Raw genomic sequence first — 13,275 nt, 5'->3', positions numbered from 1 at the left:
TTCACATTAAAATTTCCTATTAAGCCTCAGAATTCTTTGTAACCTAGAATTTTTGCCAGCTACTAGCAATTAGTCAGGATCAAATTGAGGCCATTTTCATATCCCTGATTAAGAGAATGGTTTGTTAATTAGTATCAATCACTTCAGAAGGTTAATATAAGCTAATTAATAATTTAGATACTGTTATGGAAATGACATTTGCTCACCATGGGCACCAAAATGATTTTTTCACTTATCTACCATGACATATAAGATCATCCTTTTTTATTAACTAAGAGTTCTACATTTTGAGAATACAGAGAAAATAATTAAGCGTAACATATGATGGGAGCAAATGTAAGGGTATTATTATTAACTTGCCTTGTCTCTCTTTCTGCAGATGAAATTTCATTTTGATCCCTGAATTCCTGCTAATAAATTCTTACTTTTATACAGGTGAAAGAGTGAGGTATGATGAATGTGTTCATATATTAATACAAAGACTGGATTTGATCAGTGGTTGCCCGGGGCTAGGAGTGGAGAGAAGGCTTAACTACAAAGGGTCACGAAGGAATTTTTGGAGGTAATGGAGCTGTTCTATACCTTGATTGTGGTAGTGGCTATATACCTACATATATTTATCAAAAGTCAAGGTGTTATACATTAAAAAGGTAAATTTTATTCTATACAAATTACATCTCAATTTGTTAAAAAAAAAAGTTGGGTTGACAACTCAGTGTTTTTTGTTTTTTTTTTAAATTAATTAATTTATTTAACTTATTTATTGGCTGCGTTGGGTCTTCGTTGCTGCACGTGGACTTTCTCTAGTTGCTGTGATCAGGGGCTACTCTTCATTGTGGTGCGCAGGCTCCTATTGTAATGGCCTCTCTTGTTGCAGAGCATGGGCTCTAGGCGTGTGGGCTTCAATAGTTGCGGGACACCGGTGCAATAGTTGTGGCTCACGGGCTCTAGAGCACAGGCTTAGTAGTTGTGGCGCACAGGCTTAGTTGCTCCGCGGCATGTGGAATCTTCCCAGAGCAGGGCTCGAACTCTTGTCCCCTGCACTGGCAGGCAGATTCTTAACCACTGCGCCACCTAGAAAGTCCTCAGTGTTTTTTTTAAGCTTAGGAAATATTCGTGGTGACATTGGTCTTCCATTATTTAAGAGGTCAAGAGTAGTACATTTGCATATTCACAGAATCATGATCCAATGATAATTTCAAGTTTTAAAACTAATTACCAAATAGCTCAGTTATGTGTAAGTAAATGTTGTCCTTGCCATGGAGACAGAGTATGGCTTGATGCAAAGTGAGAAACAGGGAAGGTAAATATGCAGGACATAGCATCCCAAGAGGACCTCCCAGGGGCTGTGCTTTTACCTAAATGCATGGAACTTGGAAAATTCTAGCTTTTTTGAAAAAATGATGAGCGCACCTTTAGATTGGTACAGCTACCGTGATGTTAACATGGCATGTGAAGGTGCAAACTGGGCGATCACTACACAGTAAAGTGTGTGCTTTCAGTACCAAAATGATTTACAGCCTGCTAATTAAATCATGCTGAAATTGGAATTCTGTCCTTATTTTTGATGGGTAAAAGGGGGTTTTATTATATTTACTTGGCTCTCATCCCTAGGGAATGCAGGAAGTGAATGCCTTCTACAGAAACATAACGGCTTCTTAGGAAGTATGAATCATCAATTGAATCAAAGATGCAGAAGAAAAAATAAACAACTCTCCAAAACCAAACAAAACAAAAATGTTAAGAAGGTGATATATATCCTGAGGCAGATGCTGTCATTGGTATTTCTAATGTTGTTTCTAGTTCATTGAGGAGACCTTACCTCTGACAATCATGATCTCTTTTTCTAGTTAAAAAAATGAATCTGTTTTAATGTTCGAAGGTACAAAATCAGCCCTCTCTCTTCACTTTCCCTGGAGTGATCCACTTATGAACTATTGATAGGTTATTTCTTGCATTTGTTAAACATTTATGAGCACTTTACTAGTTTCCAGGTATTATACTAGATATTTGGCATTCAAGGACCTGTTACCAAGAGGTTTACTTACTACTCTGTCTATTGGATTTTTTTACATTAACTAGGTTAGGCTAATTTAATTTTTGGATAAAAAGAATTACTTTAAAAATATTTCTCCTTATCCACTAGTATTTCTCTTAATTTCTCCATTATAACAATCTATATCTGATACTCGCCTGTAACATTACAACATTTATCATTAAAATTTTTGTTACAAACTAGAAAAGCCTATCTAATATGAATGAAAAACAAATAACTAATAAGTTAATAATTTTAATTTCAGGACTTCCCTGGTGGTGCAGTGGTTAGGAATCTGCCTGCCAAAGCAACTACTGAGCCTGCACTCTAGGGGCCACGGGCCACCACAACTATTGAAGCTTGCACACTTAGAGCGTGTGCTCTGCAACACAAGAAGCTACTGCAATGAGAAGGCAACAAAGAGTAGTGCCTGCTCGCCGCAACTAGAGAAAGCCTGCATGCAGCAACGATGACCCAACACAACCAAAAATAAATAAATAAAATAAATAAGCCATTAAAAAAAGAATTTTAATTTCAAAGGTTTGGGTACTATAGGCACTTAAACATTTATCCATTTATTCAAAACTATTTCTTTAGGACTTACCATCTGCCAAGCAATGTTTTAGATATCAGAGATATATAGGAGTAAACAGGATGCATGAGGCGACTGCCCTTCTGAAATGTATGTCCCAATGAGGTGTAATAAACAAGTAGAGGAATGAGTAACTATGTTTCAGTTCAGAGAGTACAGTGAAACAGAGCAACCTGACTGAATATGGGCTCCTTCAGGAAGAGGTTCTCCGAGGAAGTGGCATCCGATGAAACACCTGAGCAATGAGACGGAGTGGCCTTGTAAAAAACAGAGAAGAGCTTCCAGGTGGAGAGCCTGCAAGTGTGAAGCTCTGTGGAGAGGATGCACTTGGACTCCTCTAGGAGCCAAGCTCGTGCTGGGTGGTGACAGGCAACTGGGCGTTTCTGTGGGGAGTGAGCAGGACCAGCTGAGGTGAGGAGCAGGCAGAGGCTGGGCTGCTTCCTGCCCTGCAGGCCAAGTGAGGAAATTCGGATTCATCCTGAATGCATGGGAAACAGCTGGAGTACTTTTAGCAGGATGTTGAAAGTCTTTTATGAAAATTTATTTGGAAATAATTTCAAATTTACAGAAAATTTAGTTTAAGGAGTACAAAGAATATCTCTATGATTTTTATTCAGATTCACTTATTAGTCACATTTTGTTCAATTTCCTTCCTTTACTATTTACTCTCTCTCTTTTTCTCAAAACCTTTATCTGAACCATTTGAGAGTAAATCGCATACATCATGGCTCTTAAACTCTAAACACTACAATGTATGTTTCCCGATAGAAAGGCTATTTCCTTATGTGAGAATTAATTTTAGGTGTCAACTTGACTGGGCCATGGGGTGCGCAGATATTTGATCAAACTTTATTCTTGTGTTTCTGTGAGGGTGTTTTGGATGAGATTAACATTTAAATCAGAAGATGGTGTAAAGCAGACTGCCCTCCCTAGTGTTGGTGGACCTCATCCAATAAGTTAAAGGTTTTGTACAGAAAAAAAAATGGTTGATACTCCCCCAAGTAAGAGAACTTTTCCTGCCTGGTGGACCTGGAACTGGAACATTTTTCTACTTTCAGACTCAAACTGATAACATTGGTTCTTCCTGGGTCTTAAGCCTACTGGCTTTTAGACTGGAACTACCCCATCAGCTCTCCTGGGTCTTTGGCTTGCTGACTCACATGGCAGATCTTGGGAGTTGCCAGCGAATGAACTGTGTGAATGAATTCCTTATCATCTATCTATCTATCATCTATATCTATCATCTATCTATCTAATCATCTATATCTATCATCTATCTATCTATCATCTATCTATCTATCTATCTATCTATCTATCATCATCATCTATATCTATCTATCATCTATGTCTATGTATCATCTATCTATCTATCTATCTATCTATCTATCTATCATCTATCTATCTATCATCTATCATCTATCTATCATCTATCTATCATATCTATCTATCATCTATCCATCATCTATCATCTATTAATCTATTACCTAATAGGAGACCTATTAGTTCTGTTTCTTTGAAGAACCCTGACTATTTCTCCTTATGTAACCACAGAACTGTTATTAACTTAAGTAAAATTTAGCATTAATATAGCACATTGATCGAAACTACCATCTGTATTCCAATTGCATCAATGGAGTAAGGGATAACCTTTTATACCATTCTTTTTCTCTTCCAATACAGGATCCGGTCTAGGATCACATATGTGCTTAGTTTTCATGTCTCAGTTCCTTTCATCTGTAACAGTTCCTCAGCCTGTGTTCTGTTTTTATGACCGCTGACAGGTTTGAAACATGCCGTTTCCCAGCTCACATTCTCATTCTTGCCCCATCACCCCTTCTTCATAGATCAATCTCCATTCTGGGTTTGTCTAACATTTCCTCATGATTAGATTCAGGTTCAGCATTCTGGGCGGGAATACCATGGAACCGATGTTTGCCCTCCTCAAAATATCCCATCTAGTGGCACTCACTGTCCATCTGCCTTGTTCGTGATATTAATTTTAATCGCCTAGTCAAGGTGTTATCCAACTGTCCACTGTATAATTATTATTTTCTCCTTGCTACCAACAAGCAACCGTGCAGATAAACTGATTCTTACTAAAATTTATTCCCTAGACTTAGCATTTCTCGATGATTCTTACCTGAACTCCTCTTTACTGTGATGTTTGCAAAATGATGATTTTTCCATATCCAGTACTCACCCCACATTTGCAGGATTCTCCTGTTAGCAAGAGCCTCTCCTTCTCTTTCATCTTTTGATTCATTATTTATCATCAGTGTGGACTTGTGGATCCCTATTTTTTAATAGTTTACGGTTAATTACTGCCCTGAATTGTTTTATTTCTCAAATTGTTCCAGCGGAGCTCTTTCAAATTGTTCACTTTGTCCTTGTGACAAGACTTTATCATTTTGGGACAGCATGTCCTTAATTTTTCACATAAAGGGAAAAATGTATCTTATTGAATTTCCCTTACCCTAGCTCAGGAAACAGTCATTTCTCTGAGATCCCTCAGTCCTTTGAGTGGAGGTGGTGTCAGAAGATAACTTCTGGCTGATAAATGTACTCATTTTGTTATTAGGATTGTCATTGCTCCAAGGTTCTTTCAGCAGATAGAACCAGGAAGTGTGTATGTGTGTGTGTGTGTGTGTGTCCATATCCACACATGTGTATCAATACATACATATATTCAAACACATACACTTTTTAGAAATCATCAGTCCACACCAATACCTCCAAATCTCATCCATTCTCTCAAGGTCTCTCCTGTCTTCAACAGAGCGATAAGAAGATGTCAAAAGATCCTTCTGTGGACAGCTCCACAGACAATATCCATCAGGGTGGGCAAGTGTGGAAGCAGGGAGACCACCACAGCAGTTCAGCAGGGAAATGATGGTCACCAGAACTAGGGTGAGGGAGGGATAGTCAGGCTTATGTTCTTCAGGCATAGATTGTACTGCAAAGACATGCTGTGCTATGAGAGAAAAAGGGAAAGCAATGTATTATTCTCAGAGATTTAATCTGAGCTGTGGCTATGACTCAATAGTTAGAATTTTTAGTGACATTGATTTGACACTTACAGTGCAGAAGAATGGCCTTTGTTGCTAGATCCCTGCAGGATGTGGAAGTGAGAACACGAGCACTATGACCAAAGAAGTTCCGCAAACTTTGAGTCTATCAGTGGGAAAATATTTTAAAAGGCTAACATTTAAATACTTTCTTTCCCCACTTGAGGGAAGTGTTTGGGATACACAAATCCTGAGAGGGAGCTGTTGGCGGAGGGAAATGTGCTGATGATTCTGATGTGAACACGTTTTGGAGGCAAAGCAAGAAAACCAGCCTGCTTCCCACGTATTCCTTCAATTTATTTTTGAAAATTTACTTTATTGTGGTAAGGACACAACATGAGATCTACCATCTTCACAAATTTAAGTGTACAACACAGGATCGTTGCTTCTAAGTACAATGTTGTACGGCAGATTGCTGAATAATTCCCTAACCTCAGAATGCATTCAAAGTACATTCCAAAGAGATTCCAAAGAAAGCAGAAATTGCATTTGTCCACTGTTCTGAGAGTTGTATCTCCTAAGTATGACAGTCCTGGGGGAACAAGAAGACCCACTATCCTCCAAGAATATAACTACTTTCATTTCTCGTGTTTCCTTCAAGCCACATTAATAGACACACAACTGCAATGAAGTCAACATTGCATGCTGTATGATGTGTTTAACCCTTGTTTTCTGCTCTTATATCTATTGAAAATTATTATAGAGGCATTTTAATGTTTCTGACTATCCCCTGTTTGGGACTTTTCATGTCATCTTTTTACAATGTAGATATTCACTCTTGTACCCACCCATCCTCCCAGCCCTGCCCCTGCAATAACCCTCCAAACAAATAAAAGCTTCCGGAATGCAAGCATTCCAACTCTTATTATCATGCTTTACCTTATTGCTTACATCCTACCATGCTTCAGGGTGGGAATGCATTTCAAGTCACAGAAAGAAAAATGATTAATAATTTATCTACTGATTCATTTGATCCTCTAAGCAGACACTGAGCTGTCAAATCTAAGCCTGCTTTCTTATCTGCAGAAGAAACCAAACACAGTTCGATCTGCTTCATTTACTATGGACATTGCTCCCATGAATGAAATTCCACAGCAATGGCCAGATAGGCACTTAGATGTAAGTTTATCTACACATACACACAGCAAACCCAGGGAGGAATCCCAGCTATCCATGTTTCCCAAGTCCTGATAGAGAGTTCCAGTGGGTGATGACACCTAAAGAATGGCTTCTTGTCTGGTCAGTTTAGGACTGCCTGCTCTACATCTCGTGCAAAATTCCAACGGTCTTTCTAAAATCCTGAACAGTGCAGAACCTTCCTTATCTCTGAGTGCACAGGGGCCTGTGGAACAGCGCTTCCTGCACTACAGGAATAGGAAACACAGTGAAGATGATTTATTAAAGATGTTTCATGCTACAGCTTGTGCATCATTAAACCCCCTGATGGTCTGTGTGGCTGTTGATCTCCTCTGCTTCCGGAAACATTAAGGTCTAGGATGTACCCACCAAGAAAACATCAAGAAAGATTCTTTGGGTGTGGAATAGATGCTGACATGTTGACCTTCAATCACTTGAGAAACCTGATTGGGGCTTACTGATATGAGAAGGAAGTTGAGGCAAAGGAAACAACACAAAACTTAAAGCCAATTGTTTGAAAACTGCAAAGTCTGTGGGAACCTGAGTTCATACTTGTTTTCCCATTACAGCTTTGTTCCCTGCATACTCCCCTCACTGCTCTTCCCCAGGAGATGATATGTTTATATATACTTTATGAGGCTAGGGATTTTAACATTTATTCTAAGAGAATTCTATCAAACAAATTAAAATTTGAACCTCAAACTCCAAACTATCATCCACATATGGGAATAAAAAATAAAATTCTTACACTGGAGAAAAGGGACTGCAACTTGCAACTCACAGCCATTTTTTCTTGGCATTTCATTAGCAATTTCCTGGTAGCAGTTCCCAGTGAGGTGTTACCTGGAATTCTGCCAAATCAGTCTTACGCAATTTGTTACAATGACTGTAGGTCACAATCTTTAACTGTTGGCAGGTGTTCTGGGCTTGCCCTCACTTGAGGAGCCCCAGTTAATCCAGTTTGGTACCATTCTTTCCTGCTTAGTTCACGAAGATCCTTTTATATACACTCTGAACCAGAAAAATTAGCGTGCGCTCACACACTCAAATCCTCACAGCACTCAGAGCGTCGATTTCCAAGACCTGTGGGAATCTTTCGAGAGCTCTTCACATATCTCTGTCTGTTCTCAAAAGAATTTTCAATGGATCTGTGAAAATAAAAAGAATGTGATAGATATTAACATACTGTCAAGAGTTACCTGACCTGCTCCAGTAACTGTATGTATTAGTCTGCTTGGGTTGCTATAACAAAATATCAGAGACCGGGTGGTTCAAACAACAGATACTTATTTTTCACACTTCTTGAGGCTGGGAAGTCCAAGATCAAGGTTCTGGCTGATTCTGTTCCAGGTGAGAGCCCTCTTCCTGGCTTGCAGAAGGCTGCCTTCTCACTGTATATTTACATGGTAGACAAAGAGCTCTGGTGTCTTTTCAGCTCTTCTTACAACTAATCCCATCATGAGAGCCTTACGCTTGTGATCTCATCTAAACCTAACTACCTCCTAAAGGATCCACCTGCAAATACATTCACGTTGGGGTAGGGGTTAGTGCTTTGACACATAAATTTTGAGGAAACACAAATATTCAGTCCATTACACCGTACAATTAGAGAATATGAATCCTGGAAGGAGCCTCACTGAGAGTTGGATAAAATAACTTGACAAAAGACTATCTGTCATCTGGGAAGGTAACCACCCTAAGCATGGTTTCAAGAAGTTCAAAGCAGTAGAAGATTTTGTTGCTCTTGGCTGAGAAAGTGTTGGGAGTTTCCCTGACAAAGCCCAGTGATAAAATACAACTTTTACTGCAGAAGCTGTGCTTGTGACTCAACCTGCTGGAGAAGCTTAGCCCAAGCGGCACCTTTGAGAGTTGTGTCTGCCTAAGTTTTAGGAGTTAAGGACCAGGAAAAAGGGATCCTTGTCCTAGTCATCGAGGGCTTCTGGCTCTCTCTTGTGTTCAACTGACCAACCCACTGACATGACTGCGAATTCCTTTAGTCTTCAATTGCCTCACTCTTTGGTGATGAGCTCTGTCTTCTGGCTGTAATATCGCCTCTCCCTCAAGGACTGCCTTCTTGCTACTGAGAGAATGCCCCTTTAAGCTCCAACTAGCCTCATGGTCATCACCCAGACTGTGACTGGAGATTAAGAACAGCAAAACCACTACAAAAAGATATTGTTTATCCAATGTTCCCAATATTCCCAAGGTGGTGGTATTGTGATATCTTGGTTACTTTAGATTTTCATAACTAAGTCCAGCTATGATTTTCCTTCCATCACCAAATATACACTGAGTGGGCAACTTCACTTTCATGTCATCATATCAAATATCACATATCATCATATTCAGATATTCATATCATCACATCAGACTTCCTACCCCACTTCCCGTGCTCATACTCACTGCGGCAAGTGACTAAGTTATTTGTTCTTATGTGCATGTTGATCTTTTATGATCAACTTTTAGCTTAAGCAAATGTTAACTTCTCCGTATAGGGCTTCTTACCTTGTAGAGTAACAGAGTTGTCATGTGTTGGGGAGTAATAAAGAAGTTATACTACATCTCTTCTCAAGAGATTATTATTTTTATCCCAGATAATGTAACCAGCTCACTTCTCCAGGATCTCATTCTTCTGTTCAGAAGACTTCATTGAATTCAAGCAGTAAATAAAATTATGGTTATGACCAGTCTCACAAAAATAGGGGAGAATCTGAATTAACTCAGAAATGCTCAGAAATCTCCACCTTGTCTTCTGTTAATGGCACAACAGAATTTATTACTCAAGGTTCATTCTTCTCTTGTGGTCTAACCAGAATTCCACAAATTTTCACCCCAGGGAATGTCTTTTTCAAGTTAAAAAAAAAAAGATTATAGACCTATAACGGGGGAATTGTCGACTGAGAAAATATCTGAAAATATTGTAACTGAAAGTCATGTTAAATTCAGTAACATTTTAAGATGTATTATAATTTGATCAGTGCTGAAGTCAGCTGGATACATTTGAAAAATGGTAGTACATATGTGTGAGAAATTTAATCAGGCTACAGGCAAACCTTGAAACACGAATAAATATTGAAGATATCATCTTTATTACTCTTTCAGTATCTGTCCTATTCAGACAAATTATTTACCACTAATTTGAAAAATAATAAAATTCATAAACGTGTAAGTCACACAGAAACATCCTGAAGTTTACGTCTCCTCTTATCATCAGATTTATTTGATCTAATGGCCTGTGGTATAATTGTATGGCCTCCATGGCCCCCGGTATATTTAATGAAAGACTCCATGGTTAGGGAAACCTTCAAGTTTGCATTCTTGAAATTGTTCAATCAATGATGAGTGTGAGGCAAAAAGTTCTAAGATAGTAGTTCTCAAACATTCTTTTAGTCCTGAAGCCCTCCCTTTAAAACCAGTCTTGGTCAGAAGCGTCATACGTAAACCACATCGTCAAGGAGGTGCACTCATTGAGGAAATGTCTAGGGGTCTCCCTGCTCTCTTCCCTATTGGAGGCTCTGAAGAACATCAGAGAAGTCCTGGTGCTCTGAGGAGCATAGTTTGAAAACATCAACTATTTGACCAGGAATGTGGCCATTCTAGTTCTGCTAACCCTGGCTAAGGGATCTTTGGAAAATCATTTCTGCAGTTTTCAACACCCTCATCTGTTAAGTGAACATATCTTTTAAGACCTTTTCTGTTCTAAATTGTAAACTTCCTCACTTATGCCTTAACACTCTTACTTTCTCTCAGCTTTCTTTCCCTCTTCTAAGAGGCTGAGCTCCTCTGCAAGACAGGGCCCATCCCCAGTGAGACAACATCTCCATGTGTTCCTGTCAGAGGTGGGCACCCAGGAGGCTGTGAGCATCAGTGATACTCTGACTGTCACAGGGGAAAATCACTGAGGGTGAGTCTATGTTCTGGAGAGTCTATTCCATGAAAGCCAGAAGCCAGGCTGGAGTCCAAGAAGGAAGGAAGCCACTTCAGAGGTGTACTTCAAGGTCACGACTGGGGAGCCACTGGTGGAGAGTTTGGGTCTCAGTGGGGGTGAGCCTTCAATTCCTCAAACACCCTCCCACTCAGTTTTTCCTAGACTCAAATCTGTCCCTATACAAGGCGAAAATTTTCTGGTACCTGTTAGCAACCAATCTAGTACAAGAATATAAAGCTCTATCCTTAGAGGAACTGCCTGGTACTCAATGTTTACGTGTGATGGTGATGATGATGATGGTGATGGTGATGGTGATGGTGGTGATGATGGTGATGATGATGGTGATGGTGATGATGGTGATGATGTTGATGGTGATGATGATGGTGCTGATGGTGATGGTGATGGTGGTGATGATGGTGATGATGAAGATGAATTTTAATACGTCCTATGTGTCAACCACTACCTTCATATGTGCTAGCTCTTTAAACCTCACTGCAAGCCTGGTTGTATGAGGAATTTCATCCTCATTTTATGATCAAAGAAACAGACATGCAGGCACTAAATATCCCCCTAAATTCAGGATGCTAGTAAGTGGAGAAGCTTTAATTCAAACTCAGGCCTAACTGATTTGCTCTCTTCTCTCCTCTGACCCAGGAAGCTGCCATATCTCTTTACCCCATATCTACACAGGGCGTTCTCTGTTTCTTTTCTTAGGCTCCAATCAGTTATAAATCCTTCCTATTCTTAACCCTTAAAATGCACGTTTCAATATATGTACCTCATCTTCTTTATCCATCCATCTGTCGATTGACATTTAGGTTGCCTCCGTGTCCTGACTATTGCAAATAGTACTGCAATGAATATTGGGTGCATGTGTCTTTTTGAATTATGATTTTCTCAGGATATATGCCCAGTAGTGGGATTGCTGGTCACGTGGTAGTTCTATATTTAGTTTTTTAAGGAACTTCCTTACTATTCTCCATAGTGGCTGTATCAATTTACATTCACACCAATAATGCAAGAGGGTTCCCCTTTCTCCACACCATTTCCAGCATTTACTGTTTGTAGATTTTTTGACGATGGCCATTTTGACCAGTGTGAGGTGATACCTCACTGTAGTTTTGATCTGCATTTCTCTAATGTGGTACATATATACAATGGAATATTAGCCATAAAAATGTACAAAATTGGGTCATTTGTAGAGGTGTGGATGGACCTAGAGTCTGTCATGCAGAGTGAAATAAGTCAGAAAGAGAAAAACAAATATTGTACATTAACACATATATGTAGAATCTAGAAAAATAGTACAGATGAACCTATTTGCAGGGCAAGAATAGAGACACAAATGTAGCGAACAGACATGTGGACACAGGAGGGAGGGGAAAGAGGGTGGGATGAATTGGGAGATTGGGATGGACATATACACACTACTATGTGTAAAACAGATAGCTAGTGGGAACTTGCTATTTAGCGCTCTGTACTCTGTGGTGACTTAGATGGGTGGGATGGGGTGTGGCAGGTGGGAGGGAGGTCCACTAGGGAAGGGATATATGTATACATATAGCTGATTCACTTTGTTGTACAGCAGAAACTAATAAAACATTGTAAAGCAACTATACCCCAATAAAAAAAATGCATGGTTGGAGAAAATAAACTATAGTTACATGGGGAACTCTGAAGCCATACTATCTGGGTTAAAATCCTGGACCCACCACTTGGTATGCACTCCATAACTGTTAAGTATTATTACTTTCCCTGTTTGTAAGAAACATATATTGCACTACAGTTGTTAAGCTATGTCTGTAAGGTCTATGCTTATGGTTATCTGTACCAGCAGGGATGGGCGAGGCCAAGGTCATTCTATCAGCTCCACTTACTACATTGCCACGTACAATGAGATATCAAAATGCTCTGTGGGTGATTGTCTTAGTCTGTTCAAGCTGCTATAACATATACACTGTAGACTGGGTGGCTTAAACAGCAAACATTTATTTCTCACATTTCTGGAGACTGAGAAGTTCAAGATCAGGGCTCTGGCAGATTTAGCGTCTAGAGAGATCCTGCTTCCTGGCTCATGAAAGATGTCTTCACACTGTGTCCTCACATGGCAGAAGGGACAAGGGAGCTCTCTGCAGTCTTTTTATAATGGCACGAATTCCATTCATGAGGGCACTGCCTTCCTGACCTAATCACCTCTTAAAGGCCCCTCCTCCAAATACCAACACGTTGAGTGCTGGTTTCAGAATATGAATTCGGGAGGGGGTAGGGACACCAACATTCAGTCTATAGCAATGATGATGCTGATGAAAATACTTTTTTTAGAAATTTATGTCCTGAATTTGTCCCTCTGAGACCACGTGTCCTGTGCAGAAAAGGTCAGAGGTGGTCATAGAACTGGAGTCTTCCTGCCACGAAGTTTCCATTTGTCTCCCTATGGAAGAACCAAATAAAGATTCCTGAGAGCTTCAGATTACCACAACTCATCCTGCACTCCTGGGAAATTGTGCTGCTCGTATTT

This window comes from Hippopotamus amphibius, chromosome 6 (assembly GCF_030028045.1).
Source record: "Hippopotamus amphibius kiboko isolate mHipAmp2 chromosome 6, mHipAmp2.hap2, whole genome shotgun sequence".
Classification (NCBI taxonomy): domain Eukaryota; kingdom Metazoa; phylum Chordata; class Mammalia; order Artiodactyla; family Hippopotamidae; genus Hippopotamus; species Hippopotamus amphibius.
This window is presented reverse-complemented; position numbering follows the sequence as displayed.